Source organism: Leucoraja erinacea, chromosome 23, assembly GCF_028641065.1.
Source record: "Leucoraja erinacea ecotype New England chromosome 23, Leri_hhj_1, whole genome shotgun sequence".
NCBI lineage: Eukaryota > Metazoa > Chordata > Chondrichthyes > Rajiformes > Rajidae > Leucoraja > Leucoraja erinaceus.
The window spans coordinates 2,161,506-2,177,740 of NC_073399.1; the positions used below are offsets into that span (position 1 = coordinate 2,161,506).

General features: G+C 42.4%; 1 long non-coding RNA gene across 2 annotated transcripts in view; it reads left to right on the forward strand.

The window, feature by feature from the left end:
• LOC129708104 (uncharacterized) overlaps nucleotides 1–16,235 on the forward strand; it is a 130,338-nt gene that overhangs the window by 81,293 nt on the left and 32,810 nt on the right. For both annotated transcript variants that reach the window (XR_008725284.1, XR_008725285.1), the window contains one exon: nucleotides 14,742–14,826. This is a non-coding gene — a long non-coding RNA (uncharacterized LOC129708104). The remainder of the gene's footprint in view (nucleotides 1–14,741; nucleotides 14,827–16,235) is intronic.

The window sequence follows — 16,235 nt, forward strand, 5'->3', positions numbered from 1 at the left end:
TTGCTTACCTGTGTACCGACTTGGACCGATTAAACTCTGAAGACTGATCTGCCCTGTGTCTGAGCCTGCATTTGTGTCCTCCTCCTTGTTCAGTTCTGATAGAGTGTTTAGATGTGGATTAGAGGGTCCATGTGCCTACAACCGAAACCGACTGATCACGAAAGCCCATAAATAAAGAAATAAAGAAATAAATGCTCTCTCAATATCGTCGTCTTCCTAAACACAGACTATACCTCTCCCAACACATATCACTATGAAGGCTAAAATGAAATATAATAATACATTAACATTCTACATGAGTATTTAAATTCAGTTTAGTTTAGTTTGGTTTAGTTAGTTTAGTCTAATTAGTATAGTTTAGTTTATAAACTCAGCACGGAAACAGGTCCTTCAGCGCACTGATTCCACGCTGACCGACGATCCCCGTACACTAGCGCTATCCTACGCACTAGGGACAATTTATAATTTCTACCAGAGTCAATTAATCTGCAAACCTGGACGTCTTTGCAGTGTGGGAGGAATCTGGAGCAACCGGGTAAAACACACGGGAAGAATGTACAGACCCGGGTCTCTGGCGCTGCAAGGTAGTAACTCTGCCGCTGCGCCACCATGCCTGCCACCTCCTGCCGTATAGTAATGCTTCCAAGAATCACCCAATGTTACTTCTTCTTCTTTCATATGGCGTGCACAGCCTAAAGTTGTCGGTCAACTTGTTCTATTTGACCCATTTGTTTGTGCACGTCGGGTTGCGTGCATTAGTCGAAACAGGGTGGACCACGTGAAGGTTGCAATCTCCCACCCCATCGAATACTACAACACAGAAGAAGCCTGATCTGCTATCCTCCTGGTGCAGGTTCTCCAATCAATCCCTGCAGATATTTATCCTTTCCATGAGTAATCACCATTACATTCCTATCCACTGGTGTATTCCAGAATGTATTCATTTGCAAAAAAATATGTTTGTGCCTTCCATCTGCCTGCAAACCAATTATCTGAAATTTGTATCCTCTCATTACTGGGCCCCTTGTCAGTGCACGTAGTTTCTCTGCAAGACATTTCGGATTTCAATTTATGAGATATCCAGCTTCAAAGTTTGGAAGAAATGACATTAAAAATTACAACTGGCCAATTCAAGGTGCTTCCTGTTTTAAACCACACGATGGGCAGCACAGTGACTCAGCTGGTAGAGCTGCTGCCTCACAGCACCAGTCGACCCGGGTTTGATCCCGACCTCGAGTGCCGTCTGCATGGATTGCGCAGGTTCTTTCTCTGTGACTGCGTGGGTTTCCTCCGGGAGCTCTGGTTTCCCCCCACATTCCAAAGATGCGGTGTTTGTGGTTTAATGGGCCGCTTTAAAATGTCCCTGGTGCGTAGCAGGTGGGTGTGAAATTGGGATAAGAAACCCAGTGTGATGGTTGGTGTGGCCTTGTGCTCTGGGGCCTGTTTCCATACAGTATCGTTCAACCGATCAATGACAATGTGTCATATTTAATGGCTTATACTTCTATAACATATCTTTTTCTTTCTTTAAATTTGTGTTATTTTCCTTGCTTGTTTTGGGTAAATCCACTTCCACCTTGTTGTGCTCTTAGAAGTCAAATGTTTGATATATTATGAGATTTTTTTTATAACTAACCCCTGATATTTCAAATGTAAGAAGAGATCATGGGGGGGCTAATCCCAACACATTGCAAAAATGATTGGGCTCCAAATTCTCACTGTTGTCATGATGTCAGTGGCACCACTCAAATAATGATATCTTGCTGTACAAAAATTGCTGCTTTACAGAACAAGTTGTTAGGCTGATCATTGCAGCCTTGAGAACACTTTCATCTACTTCTTTAAAATGAGGTGTGGAGACAGTCTTCCCAGTAATATGCAGTCAGTTTCTGTCACCTTTGATGCACATCAAATACCCCAGCGTGCTTGTGTTGCTTCAGTCACTTAAGGAAAATATACCACAATGCAAGCTACTCGATTCACCAGGTAGAATATCCAATTTATTAAAGACTGGAGAGTGACACACAGAAAGCTGGAATAACTCAGCGGGTCAGGCAGCATCTCTGGAGAAAAATAATAAGTGATGGGTACTTTTCGGGAAAAGGAATGGGTTTTCGGTTTGAGTCCCTTCTGCAGACTAAGAGGCTGGGGAGGAAGAAATTAAAGGTTTGACAAGGTGCAGAACAAATTACAGCTGAAAAAAATGGTGCTGTTTAAAAACTGGAAGCATAATTATTTTGTTTTACTCAAAAAATGAAGCATATTTGATTTTCGGATCTCCAGCATTCCATACATTTATGAAATCAATAACCTCAGTTTTAACTTGTTATTCTTTAATTAGTGCCCTGTATTGTTTATTAGCAAAGAAATTGAATTTAACCGCTTTCATTTCTAACTTATTAACGACAATATTGGTGAATTGGTGAGCTGACAGACAATGAAAACACAGGAGCTTTTGTGCACTGACACCTCAGGCAGATGTGGCCAAGCTTATTGCACAACTGATCTCTGCCCTATTCCAACTGACATGCAACTTGCACTCGGCTTAGCAGTGAAGCTGAAGGAATCAGATCACCAAAACACAGCAAAGTCAATTATTACGCCACCTGAACCCAACTCTGATCTTCAAATAAACTGTGAGCCTTGAAAAGCCCGAGTGCTTCTTTTCCGAAGACAAACATTATTAGTGTGCCGAACCTGTTAAATTACTGAGCTGATTGTTGTGCCATCTTGCACCTTGCTCAAAGGCTTGCTGTTTATTTGGGTGTGAATTACTGAAGCAGATGCATGCACTGTTCCTTACATTACACATGCAGCCAAATGCAGTGGTGCAGCTGATAGAGCTGTTGGCCACATTCTAATTTCACTCCTGCCATTGGGAAGAAGGTACAGGCACCTTTCCTTTAACATGTGTTAGATTTATGTGTTTTTAAAATAATGCACTTGTTCCTTTAATACAAAAGCTTGATACAGTATTTTCGGAATAATACATGGCCAAGTTTACAGCTGATAGCGTAGTTGTGTATGTGTTTAATTTACGTGTTTTTGGATTAGGCGTTGCTTTTAAAGATGGTAACCCCCTGCGTAAAACGTGACTGCCAGTATAACAATCAGAAACAGATTCTTCCCAACAACTTCCCATTGGGCTATTGAGCACAGATAGTCACAACGTGCTGGAGGAACTCAGCGGGTCAGACAATATCTCTGGAGGAAAAGGATAGATGAAGTTTCGGGTCGGGATCCTTCTTCAGACTGAGCACATTGAGCACTAAAGACACCAACTAATCTTCGAACTATGACCTGTCTAGGTTGCATTAGGGAGTTTGTGCTTTTGTTTTATTTTGTACTATATTGTTTTTCATTTATTGAACCTTTTTGTTGTATATTGTGCTATTTATTGAGTACTGAGTTTACAAACATATTGTGCTGATGCAAGTAAGTATTTCATTTTATGTTTCAGTACATTTGGCAATTAAACTTTCTTGACTCTCTCTCACTCTTGCCTCACAGAGCCAGAGACTTGGGTTCGATCCTGACCTTGGGTGTTAAGTTTACACGTTCTCCCACTGACCGCATGGGTTTCCTTGGGGTGCTCCAGTTTCCTTCCACATCCCAAAGACATGCGGGTTTGTAGGTTAATTGCTGTAAATTGTCCCCAGTGTGTTGGGAGCCGATGTATAATTGGGATAATATAGAACTAGTATGAATGAGTGATAGCATGGACTTGATGGGCCGAAACACCTGTTTCCATGCTGCATCTGCTAAACTAGACTTTAAACATGAGCGCGGTCATTCGGCCCCTCAGAGTCTGCACCGACTAGCAATCACCCCACACAGTAGTACTATCCTACACACTAGGGACAATTTACAATTTTACTAAAGCCAATTAACCTACAAATCCGTATGTCTATGGAATGTGGGAGGGAATCGGAGCACCCATACTCCATGCAGACAGCACCCGTAGTCAGGATTGAAACCGGGTCTCTGGTGCTGTAGGGCAGCAACTCTACCGCTGCGCCACTGTGCCACTGCTAGACTCAACTCAACTCAACTAAAATAAACTAAACTTTGCTAAACTAGACTAAACTAAACACTTCCGACACAGCTTTAGCTAAGCAGTTTCATTTAACAACAGGACATGGGTTTCCCTGTTTCCCCTCATATTAGGCACACTACCTTCTTACTCCCTGACTGAAATCTCCTGAGCTTGACAGTAAGTATGCAGAGTTCACTGCCCTCTTCTGCAATGCGGTCTTTACATTTCCAATCTTGATGATAGGAATTTTCACAAGTCTACGCATCGGATGCAAAGAATCAGAGAAAGAAGCAACAAGAGACAGCTTCTACCCCATAGCCATACGTGAACTTAACAATGCAAAATAAGAAATAGCACTCACATTCAACTGAATGGTTCTACCTCAGCTGCTATTGTTATTTATCTGTAATTTTTTTAAATTTTTTTTTTAAATATATGTATATATTTTTACCTTTTCTTATATATTTAAAATTGCTCTTGTGAATCGCACCGTGGGATTGACTTTTAAATTTCGTTGTACCATGTGCAATGACAATAAAGAGATTCATTCATACATTCATTCATTCATTCATTCATTCAGTCATTCATTCATTTACGTCACTTCATGACTGCACACTTCAAGTAACCCTTGTTTTCCCTCTCTCTCCATCCTTCTGCCACCACCCCTAGTTCTTCAACTAATTTCACAGTCCTTCTGATTAATCTTACTGATTCTATGCTCCTGTCACCTTCCCCTCAACTAACAATGAAGGGGTCACAGCTTAAGGATAAGGGGGAAATCCTTTAAAACCGAGATGAGGAGAACATTTTTCACACAGAGAGTGGTGAATCTCTGGAACTCTCTGCCACAGAGGGTAGTTGAGGCCAGTTCATTGGCTATATTTAAGAGGGAGTTAGATGTGGCCCTTGTGGCCAAGGGGATCAGAGGGTATGGAGAGAAGGCAGGTACGGGATACTGAGTTGGATGATCAGCCATGATCATATTGAATGGCAGTGCAGGCTCGAAGGGCCGAATGGCCTACTCCTGCACCTAATTTTTATGTTTCTATGTTTCTATGAACCATTCTACATATCCTTATCATTGTCAGCTTTGATCTGTCGTTTTCACACCTGACCCTCCCTCTCCTCTGACTGAAGAAGTGTCCCGACCCGAATTGGCACCTATTCCTTTTCTCCAGAGAAGCTGCCTGACCCGTTGAGTTACTCCAGCTTTTTGTGCCTACCTTCATTACTGCATTGTACTGGCCTTAAGGTACATGTATATCTAAACCAGGTGTCCTATAGAAGCAAGGATGTGTAGGTAACATCAAGTCATTTGATGCTCCTTGAATCCATCAAAAGTTGATATTTAAATCCTTTTTGGGGACATTTTATGTGTGGCTGCAATGTGCTGTAGGTACAGTAGCTGTTAAGGTCTATCCCATTTGCCCTAACAGATGCTGGAGAGGTGGAAGCCAATTAATCAAGGCTTACAGAATTAAATAGATCAGAGAGGGTTGTAAGTTCATAAGTGAGGTGCAGAATTAGGCCATTTGGCCCATCAAGTCTACTCCACCATTCAATCATGGCTGATCTATCTTCCCCTCTCAACCCTATTGTCCTGCCTTCTCCACATAACCCCTGACACCCATACTAATCAAGAATCTATCTATCTCTGCCTTATAATGCATTTCGTTGTCTCTGTACTGTACACTGACAATGACAATTAAAATTGAATCTGAATCTGAATCTGAAAAAATATCCCTCCACAGCCTTCTATGGCAATGAATTCCACACATTCACCACCCTCTGACTACATAAATTCCTGCTTATCTCCTTTCTAAAGGAATGTCCTTTTATTCTGAGGCTATGACCTCTGGTCCTGGACTGGTGGAAACATCTTCTCCACATCAACTCTATCCAGGCCTTTCACTATTTGCACATGATGGGACTTCTTGGTCAGCATGGACAATTTGGGCCGAAGGGCCTGTTCCTGTGCTGTGCTGACTCTATGACTTTGACTGTAGAGAGCTGTCATGGTGTTGAAACCTAAAGATGTGTACTACCTGTAAACATTAGGTTTGCTGGGCCGGCTTGTTAATGTAGGTGACATGACACACACACACATGGTGCTATCAGTTTCCACAAAGGATACGGGTGGAGCCCTGACACATTCTGTAGCTGACTGACAGGCAACATTGCTGTGGGCTCACCCATGTGGCTCCAGAGTAATTTCACAGGGAACTCGTACAGCTAGAGAGCAGGGGAAGACATTCATCACTGTCAGTCAGTGCTGCATTTAAATACATGTCGCAGAATGAAAGGATATCGCCCTGATCCATGGTGCAGCTGACTGCTCACAGAGACGGTGCGGGGATGTCAGTTCCCTTCTCCTGGCTTAAATGGGTAGAGTGAGTGTTTAAATGGAATCAGTACATTCACAGCTGCGGCTATCTAAATGCAGAAGCGGCACATTCTCTGCTGAGGTTCGTTGAATACAGAAATGCTGCATTTACCGCTGAGGTTATTTAAATGCAGAAACATTGGCGGCACAGTGGTGCAGTGATAGAGTTGCTGCCTTACAGCGCTTGCAGCACCTGAGACCCGGGTTTGATCCCGACTACAGGTGTTGTCTGTACGGAGCTTGGATGTTCTCCCCCGTGACCGCGTGGGTTTTCGCTGAGATCTTCGGTTTCCTCCCGCACTCCAAAGATGTACAGGTTTGTAGGTTGTAGTGTCTGGCACTGTAAGGCAGCAGCTCTACTGCTGTGCCACTGTGCTGTGCAACTTAATGCAAGAGGGTTGTTGAACGGTGGGGGGGAGATTGGGAAAGAGACTTTGTTTTGTGGATGCCTGCTCATACACTTCAATAAATGAGTTGACCTAGACATAGAGCTCTGCCACTCTCTGTCCACAGCTCAAGTGTCATTTGTGTCATTTGTTGGATTCATCTGGTGAAAGAGACCCTTTGCCAGAACAGGATAACATGTAACATTAGGAAAGACCCAAAGTGCTGGAGTAACTCAGTGGGTCAGGCAGCATCGCAGGAGAACATGGTTATGTGACATTTTGGGCCGAGATCCTTCTTCAGACTGATTTGGTTGAAGACTGGTTTACCAAGGATAGATGCAAAATGCTGGAGTAACTCAATGGGGCAGGCAGCATCCCTGGAGAACGTGGATAGGTGTCATTTCAGGTCGGAACTTTTCCTCAGACTGATTTGGTTGAAGTGTTTAAGAAGGAACTGCAGATGCTGGAAAATCAAAGGTAGACAAAACTGCTGGAGAAACTCAGTGGATGCAGCAGCATTATGGAGCGAAGGACATAGGCAACGTTTCGGGCCAAAACCCTTCTTCAGACTGATTTGGTTGAAGGTTAGTTGACAAAAGAAAGATGCAAAAATGCTGGGTGGTTTACCAAGGAAAGACTCAAAATATTGTAATAACACAACGCATCAGGCAGCATCCCTGGAATACATGGATGGGTGATGTATTGGATGCTGCCAGACCTGCCAAAAGTTGTAAACCTTGCTTTATCTTTCCCAGATTCCTATCTGGAAAAAATTCCTCCTACCCATAGAAAGATATTGTGCATATATCTGCAGATGCTGAGTATTATATGCGCTTTCTTTGGTGGGCTAATATTTTGTGAGCACGATTTTTTTGAACATTCCATACCGGTGCATATGTAAATTAAGCTGAAGGTTCACTGTTTCCCAATCATCAATTAATATTCCACTGTGGTCACAGAGTGCCAACTGAGGGAGTGATTGGAGTGAAAATTCCCAGATATGCTCAAAAACCTTAATAGGAATAAGGTAAGGAGTTAAAAAGCCCAAATATTGTCAATTAATTTCCATTACATTGCTCAACAAGAAGGGTGAAAAGTTCTCTCCCAGTATAAACTTGTGGAGGGATTTTATTTTATATCAAAGAACGGGGAGTTTCCTTCTAATAACAACTTCCATTGATATTTCCCATTTAATGTTACAGAATGTCCCATTACGCTTCATGCTAGCTTTAGACTTTACTTTGACTTTCTTTAGAGATACAGTGCAGAAACAGGCCCTTATGCCAACCGGGTCCTCACCAGCCTGCGCCACCCGGTACACTAGCGCTTTTCCATGCATTAGGGACAATTTTACCGAAGCCAATTACCTGTAAAACCTCAGGTTTGAAGAAGGGTTTCGGCCCGAAACGCTGCTTTTTTCCTTCGCTCCATAGAAGCTGCTGCGCCCGCTGAGTTTCTCCAGCTTTTTTGTGTACCTTTGATTTTCCAGCATCTGCAGTTCCTTCTTAAACACCTATAAAACCTCTATGTCTTTGGAGTTTAGTTTAGTTTAGGTTTGAGATACAGCACAGAAACAGGCTCTTCGGCCCACCGGGTCTACACCGACCAGCGATCCCCGCACATTCACACTACCCTTCACACTAGGGACAATTTACATAAACACCAAGCCAATTAAACTACACAACTGTACGGGAGGGTGGGAGGAAACTGAAGATCTCAGAGAAAACCCATGCAGGTCACGGGGAGAACGTACAGACTCGGTACAGACAAGCACCCGTAGTCAGGATCGAACCCAGGACCCAGGGCTCTGGCTCTTTAAAGCAGCAACTCTACTGCGCCACCAAATGTGGGAGGAAATCGGAGCACCTGGAGAAAACCCATGCGATCACAGAGAGACACAACAGAGGATGTACTTCCTGCGGCAGCTGAGGAAGCACAATCTGCCACAGGCAATGATGGTCCAATTCTATACGGCCCTCCTTGAGTCTGTCCTCACCTTCTCCATCATGGTCTGGTTTGGCTCAGCCACCAAGCACGACATCCGGAGGCTGCAGCAAATCGTCCGATCAGCTGAGAAGGTTGTTGGCTGCAACCTTCTCTCCACGGACGAACTGTACACTGCAAGGGCCAGGAAGCAAGCGGGCAAGATCATCTCTGACCCCTCTCACCCTGGCCACAAACTCTTTGAATCACTTCCCTCTGGAAGGCGACTCCGGACTGTCAAAGCTGCCACAGCCAGACATAAAAACAGCTTTTTTTCCACGAGCAGTAGCTCTACTCAATAACCAAAAATCTGTAGCCTCCTTTTGCTCTGGTATTTTATTTAATTCCATGTTTAATCGATAATGTTTTGTTATTAATGTTTAATGTTTTATGTGTCATTCCTAACTGTCACTGTATGTCATGTTGGCCCTTGGGGGTGGAGCACAAAGGCAAATTCCTTGCATGTGAATACTTGGCCAATAAACGTGCGTTAATTCATTCATTCATTCATTCATTCATTCATTCATAGTGTGTAGGATTGTGTTAGTGTATGGGCTGGTCACTCCCGGAGAAAGCCCACGCAGGTCACGGGAAAACGTACAAACTCCAGACAGACAGCACCCGTAGCCAGGATCAAACGGGGTCTTTGGTCCTATATGGCAGCATCGCTACCGCTGAACAGCTACAATTCACAAATCTGTTTTTATTTGCGTGCAAAGGTTCGGTGATTCTAAACATATACAATAAATGTAGTGAGGTTGAAGATACTGGTGATACTGGTGACTAATAGCTAGTGGACTAGGTTGGGACAGCTAGCCTGACTGACGGGGACAATAACAGTGCATTATTATCCATAGGTCATGCATATATTTAGACTCATTATAACATGATTATTTTGCCAATTTCAATAGATATTGTAATATGGAGGTGCACTTGGATTAGACGGGAGAGATGACACATGCACATTCACACAAAAGTCATTGTTACTAATAAAATTTGTCACTCACTTATGCAAATTCCACTCAGTATATTTCAACATTCACATGTCTGTGTTGAAGTGTGAACTTTCCAGAGGCTGTTGCAGTATGAAGTGTGACAATAATAATTACGTTGTGGCAAGCTTTTCATTAGGGATATGATTCAAGAATAGAGTAATTACAGAGCTGGGTTGATGCAGTGTTTTAAGCATTGGCCTTTCACATCTGGGGGCTGGGTTCAGCACCAGGGAAACTAGCAGCACAACTAGGAAAACTGTGGCTAATACACTGTTCACAATCTTTCCTCAATCAATCTGGAAGTAAAGCTATTATTTATACTCTCCCCAAACAGCACCTTTCTCTGCTTCACAATTATTTGCCCCCAAAATCGGAAAATCAATGGACTTTACTTCCACCAGTGGTACAGCTGGTCGAGCTGTTGCCTCACAGCGGCAGTGACCTGGGTTTGATCCTGACCTCAGCTGCAGTCCATGTGGAGTACGCACGTTCTCCCTGCAATTGTGTGGGTTTCCTCTGAGTGCTCCCGTTTCCTTCCATATCCTAAATGTTAATGTTCATTCTTTTTAGGAACCGAATTAGGCCATTTGGCCCATCAGGTCTACTCGGCTGTTCAACCATGGCTGATCTATCTTTCACTCTCAACCCCATAACCCCTGACACTTTTACTAATCAGGAATCTGTCAATCTCAAGTTTCCATTGACTTGGCCCCCAAGATGTTGCAAATCTCTTGTTTCCTCTGGTAGTCATTGGGAATCAAGGATGATTTACTGTAAATGTACTCCATTGTTATAGCTGATTAAAATAATGTAGGAATAGCAGACTCTTCCACAGATGGGACAGGGGGAGGCGGGTGTGGTAGGTGGGTGGCTGGTAGTTTATGAGATGTTGCTCTCCTAATGGTGCTCATGCAGGACTCTTGGCTCATGACCCTGAGGTTTTCACTATCCTCTAAGACTTTGCCTTCCATCACAGTGGGTTCACTGTGATGGATGTTTGTGTGAATTTAATTGTGTGTATGTCTGTAGGACATTGTCTTTGTTTGTACAGTGTATATTGCAAGCTTAGAGATTTATTTTGAAATCTTTTTATTTGAATTTCACATCAATTTGCAGACATACAATGATAACAGACAGTGACAGTCAAGGCATAATTGTGCAACAGTAGGTAAGCGGCCCTCAAAGCCCTTACCCTTACCCACCTTCAACCCAACCGAATCAGGTCGGAACCAAACGGGCACAAACAACACTCACATACGTACACATCCACACAAATACGCAGAGTTAAACAAAACAAAATGTACTGGGAAAGAAAAAAACAAAATCACTAATAACTGTAAATAAGTAGATAATTAAATAAATAAGTGGGGGGGGGGGGGGGGGGGGGGGGGGGGGGGGGGGGGGGGGGGAGCAGCTGCAGTAAAGCAGGACAGTGATGGCAAGCACTCAGTCCTCTTCCGAATCCGGGGACAAGTTAAGAGAGTTAACAAGTTCCAGGAAAGGGTTCCATGTGTCTAGGAATGTCTTGGTAGAGCCTTTGAGAGAGAACCTAAGTTTTTCAAGCTTTAAATTGTAGAGCGCCTCCTTGATCCAGCGGCCGTGTGTCGGGGGACAGGTGAGCCTCCAGTTAAGCAAGATCAGTCTCCGGGCTAACAAGGTTGTAAAAGCCAGGACCCACTTCAATGCAACAGAGAGGTTAGTGTTGGGAGGAGTACCAAAAATGCTTAGTTTTAGGTCAATAGCTGATGAAGAACACCTCACAAAATCTGCCCATGAATACTAGTAAACATTGGTTGGAATATTAGTAAGTGTTCTCACAGTTCTTTTCGAGCATTGAAGGACAAATAGATTTGGGGAGGTACTGTACTCTTTTTATGGTTTCCTTTGATATTTGTTAATCTTAATTTGAATGATACATTTCAGTTTTTCAGTGGAATTATGTAATGTGAACTTCTTAAATACGATATATTTTTGAAACCTCATTAATTTCTCCGCATATGCTCCACAGTTGATTTCAGTAGCTCCTGAAACCCAATTGAAGTTTCAAAAGATATAAACCAAATCCAAAATAACTCAATGGGTCAGGCAGCATCTGTGGAGGGAATGGACAGATGACCTTTCAGGTCGGGACTGTTCTCCAGGCTGAAGAAGGGTCATGAAGGGGTCCAAAATGTCACCTGTCCATTCCCTTCACAGATGCTGCCTGACCCTTGAGTTCCTCCAGCATTTTGTGTCTTGCTCCCAATTCCAGCATTTGCAGATTCTTGTCCAAAGGGGCAACCTAATTGGCGAGCTTAGAAGAGTTTGAAAAAATGACATGTTGAAGACCTCCTTCAACCTCCTTCGACTATGTTGAAGACTAGCTTTGACTAGCTACGAATAGCTACGACTAACTTGTACACCGAATAGTGGAGAGTGAAGATGACCTCCTTCGATTTCCTTCGACCATGGCTTCAACTATGATGAAGACTATCTTTGACTACCCTCGATTACCTACGACTAACATGTCGACCTACTACGACCTACCTATGAGTAAAGAAAGTATCGATTTTTTCCATGGCGACCTTTTTTTACTCACGGGCATTTTTTAACATATTGAAAAAAACGCCGCAACCTAGCTGAGGCCTCGAGTAATCGGAGACCACTCTCGAGCCTGAAGGAGAGTTACGAAGACCTCCTACGACCTCGTGTCGACCATGCTGCATGTATGAGTCGAGGGCAAACTTGCCAGAGCCCGTGGATTAGTGGGGCAGTCTAAGCCAAGTCTAAGTGTTTACTACAGGTGATATGTTCATCATGCTGTGTCAATGGACATGGACTTCTTTTGAGCTGCAAACAATTTTGAGTGAAAAAAGACCCAAGTATTAGAGCAGCATTATAGATTTTTATTGCGGTTCCTGTAGTGTGAAATCAGGAGTAAAATAACTTCTTTGGAATTAAAATAAAATAAAATGAGCAACCGTAAACACTGAAGAAATGTGAGTCAAAAATGAGAAAGCATTGACAGAGTGTGCGTGGATCTTGTTAAATTGGAGATAAAGTGGCTGGTACTGCATCCTTTTAGAATAACATTATGTTTTTTGATTAAAAAAAATACTTCCTCTCACAACCATCAAATGAGTTTGTAGATTGAACCTTGAAACAAAGAGGAGATAGAGTCATGTGACATCAGCGTGTTCCATAAATCACCGGGAGGAAAGAAATCAGAAAGAGAGGGAAGTGTAAAATAAACTAATTGGATACCTGCCAGCTCTGACAAATGAGAAATATTATTTGCCACACTCATGCGGTGAAGAAGTAATGAGTGAGGGGGTCTCTATTCCCCTCCCCCACTCTTCCTTCTCAAAGTTCCACTGGTACACTTTTAATCCTCCAGTTAAAATGAACCAAACGTAAACAAAAATATTTGTTGGTTTTAATATATATTGTAAGCAATATATCTGCAGGATTCTCAAACTCAGTATTCTGGAATAGGAACGCGATCAAAGGAAAACTAATATTTGCCTTAAATTTGATTGAATTTCACAAATATCCCCAACAGTCGGACATAAATTATTTTGAAGTGTGGACTTTGTTGTTATGTTATTCTGCACCATTAACTAGCATCTTGTTTTGCTGTTGCGACATGGGCTGATATATTAACCAGAGGGCCAAAGATGGATGTGGATGTGTCTGCCTTGGATGTGTCACGGGATTCTTTAATGTCGACTTCAACCATGATAAAAAGCATATCGGAACCCGCTATTAACATCTCATTTGAGGAATGGCAGTGGTTCATCGAAGGGCCTGACTGAGACCAGGTTCACACCATCGAAGGGATCTACAGTAGTCGCTGCCTCAAATAGGCAGCCGGCATCATCAGAGACGCACACCACCCTGGCCCCACTCTCATGTCACTCCTGCCATCAGGCAGAAGGTCAGGAGCCTAAAAACTGTAACGTCCAGGTACAGGAACAGTTTTTTCCCCGACAACCATCAGGCTATTGAATATTCCAACCTCTAAATGAGCTTTGAACTATATAGACATGGGAGCATTAGAATTATCTCTTTTTGCACCACCGTTGTTTCTTGCATCTCCTACACCTGATGTTGTCACAGCTTCCGATTGTATTCAATACTGAAAGCTTTATCTAATGCAGAGCAACCAACGATTCTATTAAGATATTAGCACTAATCCTTTCCAGAAGTTGAAAAAGGCAGTAGCAAAGTCCCATTGGACACTTGTTTCACCTCTACTGCATCTCATTTATTTAATCAGTGATTCCAAGAGGGAAACTTAACACCTTATTTCAAATATCACTTTGCATTTTAAAGGTTGTGCAAAGACCCATATATGGCCATCACTTTGTTCCTGTCAGATGCTTTCCTTGGATCATGTGTCTTTGCACGATTAATTACACCCACCACTGGCCCACTTGCATCTCAACATCTGCTTCACGTCTCCTTTTGACATGTATTAGGTATTCATTTGTCATTACGGGCCTCACATTGGGAACGTGAATTATATCTTTGCAATTCCCCACCTCTGTCTCAAATCACATTTTAAAACCAACCTTGAATCTCGTGCACTTCAGATTAATTCTGGAAAGGTCCACCACCGATTTTCCGGCAAAATGGATCATCCATAAAGGCTCTGGAACCAAGGGGGCTGGAAAATTGGTGGTGGGACTGTCGTGAGCTCCCACTTTATTTTGCTGGATGATTTCAACCCTCCAAAGGTAACAGTGATCTTCCTCTGACCTTTCTGGTTGGTCAGTAGAGGATAGTGGATAGCTGAAATGAACCAAATACAATAATTACATTTAGCCTTTCAAATTATATCGCAGCACTGGAGTTAAAACAATAGATTAATGCCTTAAGGATGTTTAGAGGTTTCTGGTAGCTTTGATAAGATAGATCTTTATAACGTGTTTCGACTGCGAGTTATTTCTCATTACAGGTTCCACTTACATTGACAGGTGAGAAGACCTAATGGTATACACTGAAGATAATGAGGACCACGTGAGCAGACTTCTGAGTTATACAAGAACAGCGAATGCAGAGGTAATCTGCCATTCTGTTCACAAATTTAGTACAGCTTTGTAATTAAATGCTAGTATGTCAACTACTCAAGAAGCATTTTCCAATGTGAATTATTGTACTGAGTTATTCTAGCAGCACTCTATACTACAGATAGTGAATATTGTAAGGCGTAAACACATAGCTAGTCAACTATAAAACTATTTACAGTTACTAATATAATGAAAAAGTACAGCATTGATCTACAATATTATTTGCAGGCTGTTCAAAGATATTCAAGACCATTCAGCCCATCTTAATTTATCCTAGCAGCATGTGGGATTTTGCTGTGAGATTCAATGTGGTAAACCTACCAAAATTGTAATGCTTCCTTGCAGATTCTCTGCTGGGACAGAGGAACTTAATGAATTTCCCTCCCTCATCTCACCCCCTTACAATCAGCCTGAATCAATCAACCCAAAACATCATCTATACATTTTCTCCAGAGAGTAAACCAGCAGTAAACCAGCATCTGCAGTTCCTTGTAACTACCTCTGATTTTCTCTTCTGGCTATGGTGTTTATTTGGGATACAAGGTCTTGAGTTTACAAAGTAAAGGCTGTCTTTAATACTTCTCAAATATTTGTAAGGAAAAGTGGCAGCAAACCAGACAAGAGATTAGTTGGCAACACAAGGAACTGCAGATGCAGGTTTACCAAATAAAAAACACACAAAGTGCTGGAATAACTCAATGGGTCAGGCAGTAACGCTGGAGGACATGGATAGGCAACATTTTAGGTCAGGACCTTCTTCCGACTGATCGTAGTAGGGAGAGAAAGCAGGAACGACATGGGCGTGGGACAAAGCCTCGTAGTTAGGGTGATTGAAAGCTTAAAGAAACAGACAGGCCTTCTCTAGACTACAATGATGGAGATGGAAACATTAATATGAGTCAGGGACGAAGCTTCACAGAACATGCAATATAATAATGCGATGAAAATTATAGGAACATAAGGAAAGATGGAATTGGGTGTCAGGGGTTATCGGGAGAAGGCAGGGGTTATGGGGTTAAGAGGGAAAGATAGATCAGCAATGATTGAATAGCGGAATAGACTTGATGGGCTGAATGGTCTAATTCTGCTCCTATCGCTTATGAATTGGAGAAATTGCATGTGGGAATTGTGATATCAGGTTGTAAAACGATTTCAAGACTAAGATATGGATTTTGAATTGATTGCTTTGGCCCAAAAGTCATCTAGTTATCAGAATCAGAATCAGAATCAGAATCAGAATCACACTTTATTCGCCAAGTATGTTTTGCAAATTTAGTTCGTAAGATGAAGAGCAGCTGCAAGGAGAGTGCATAGGGCCATCTTTGAAAATAATATTGGCATGTAAAAGGATTTGAGATGGAAGGAAGATGGTCAATACTACACAGAAGATTCATGGATCTT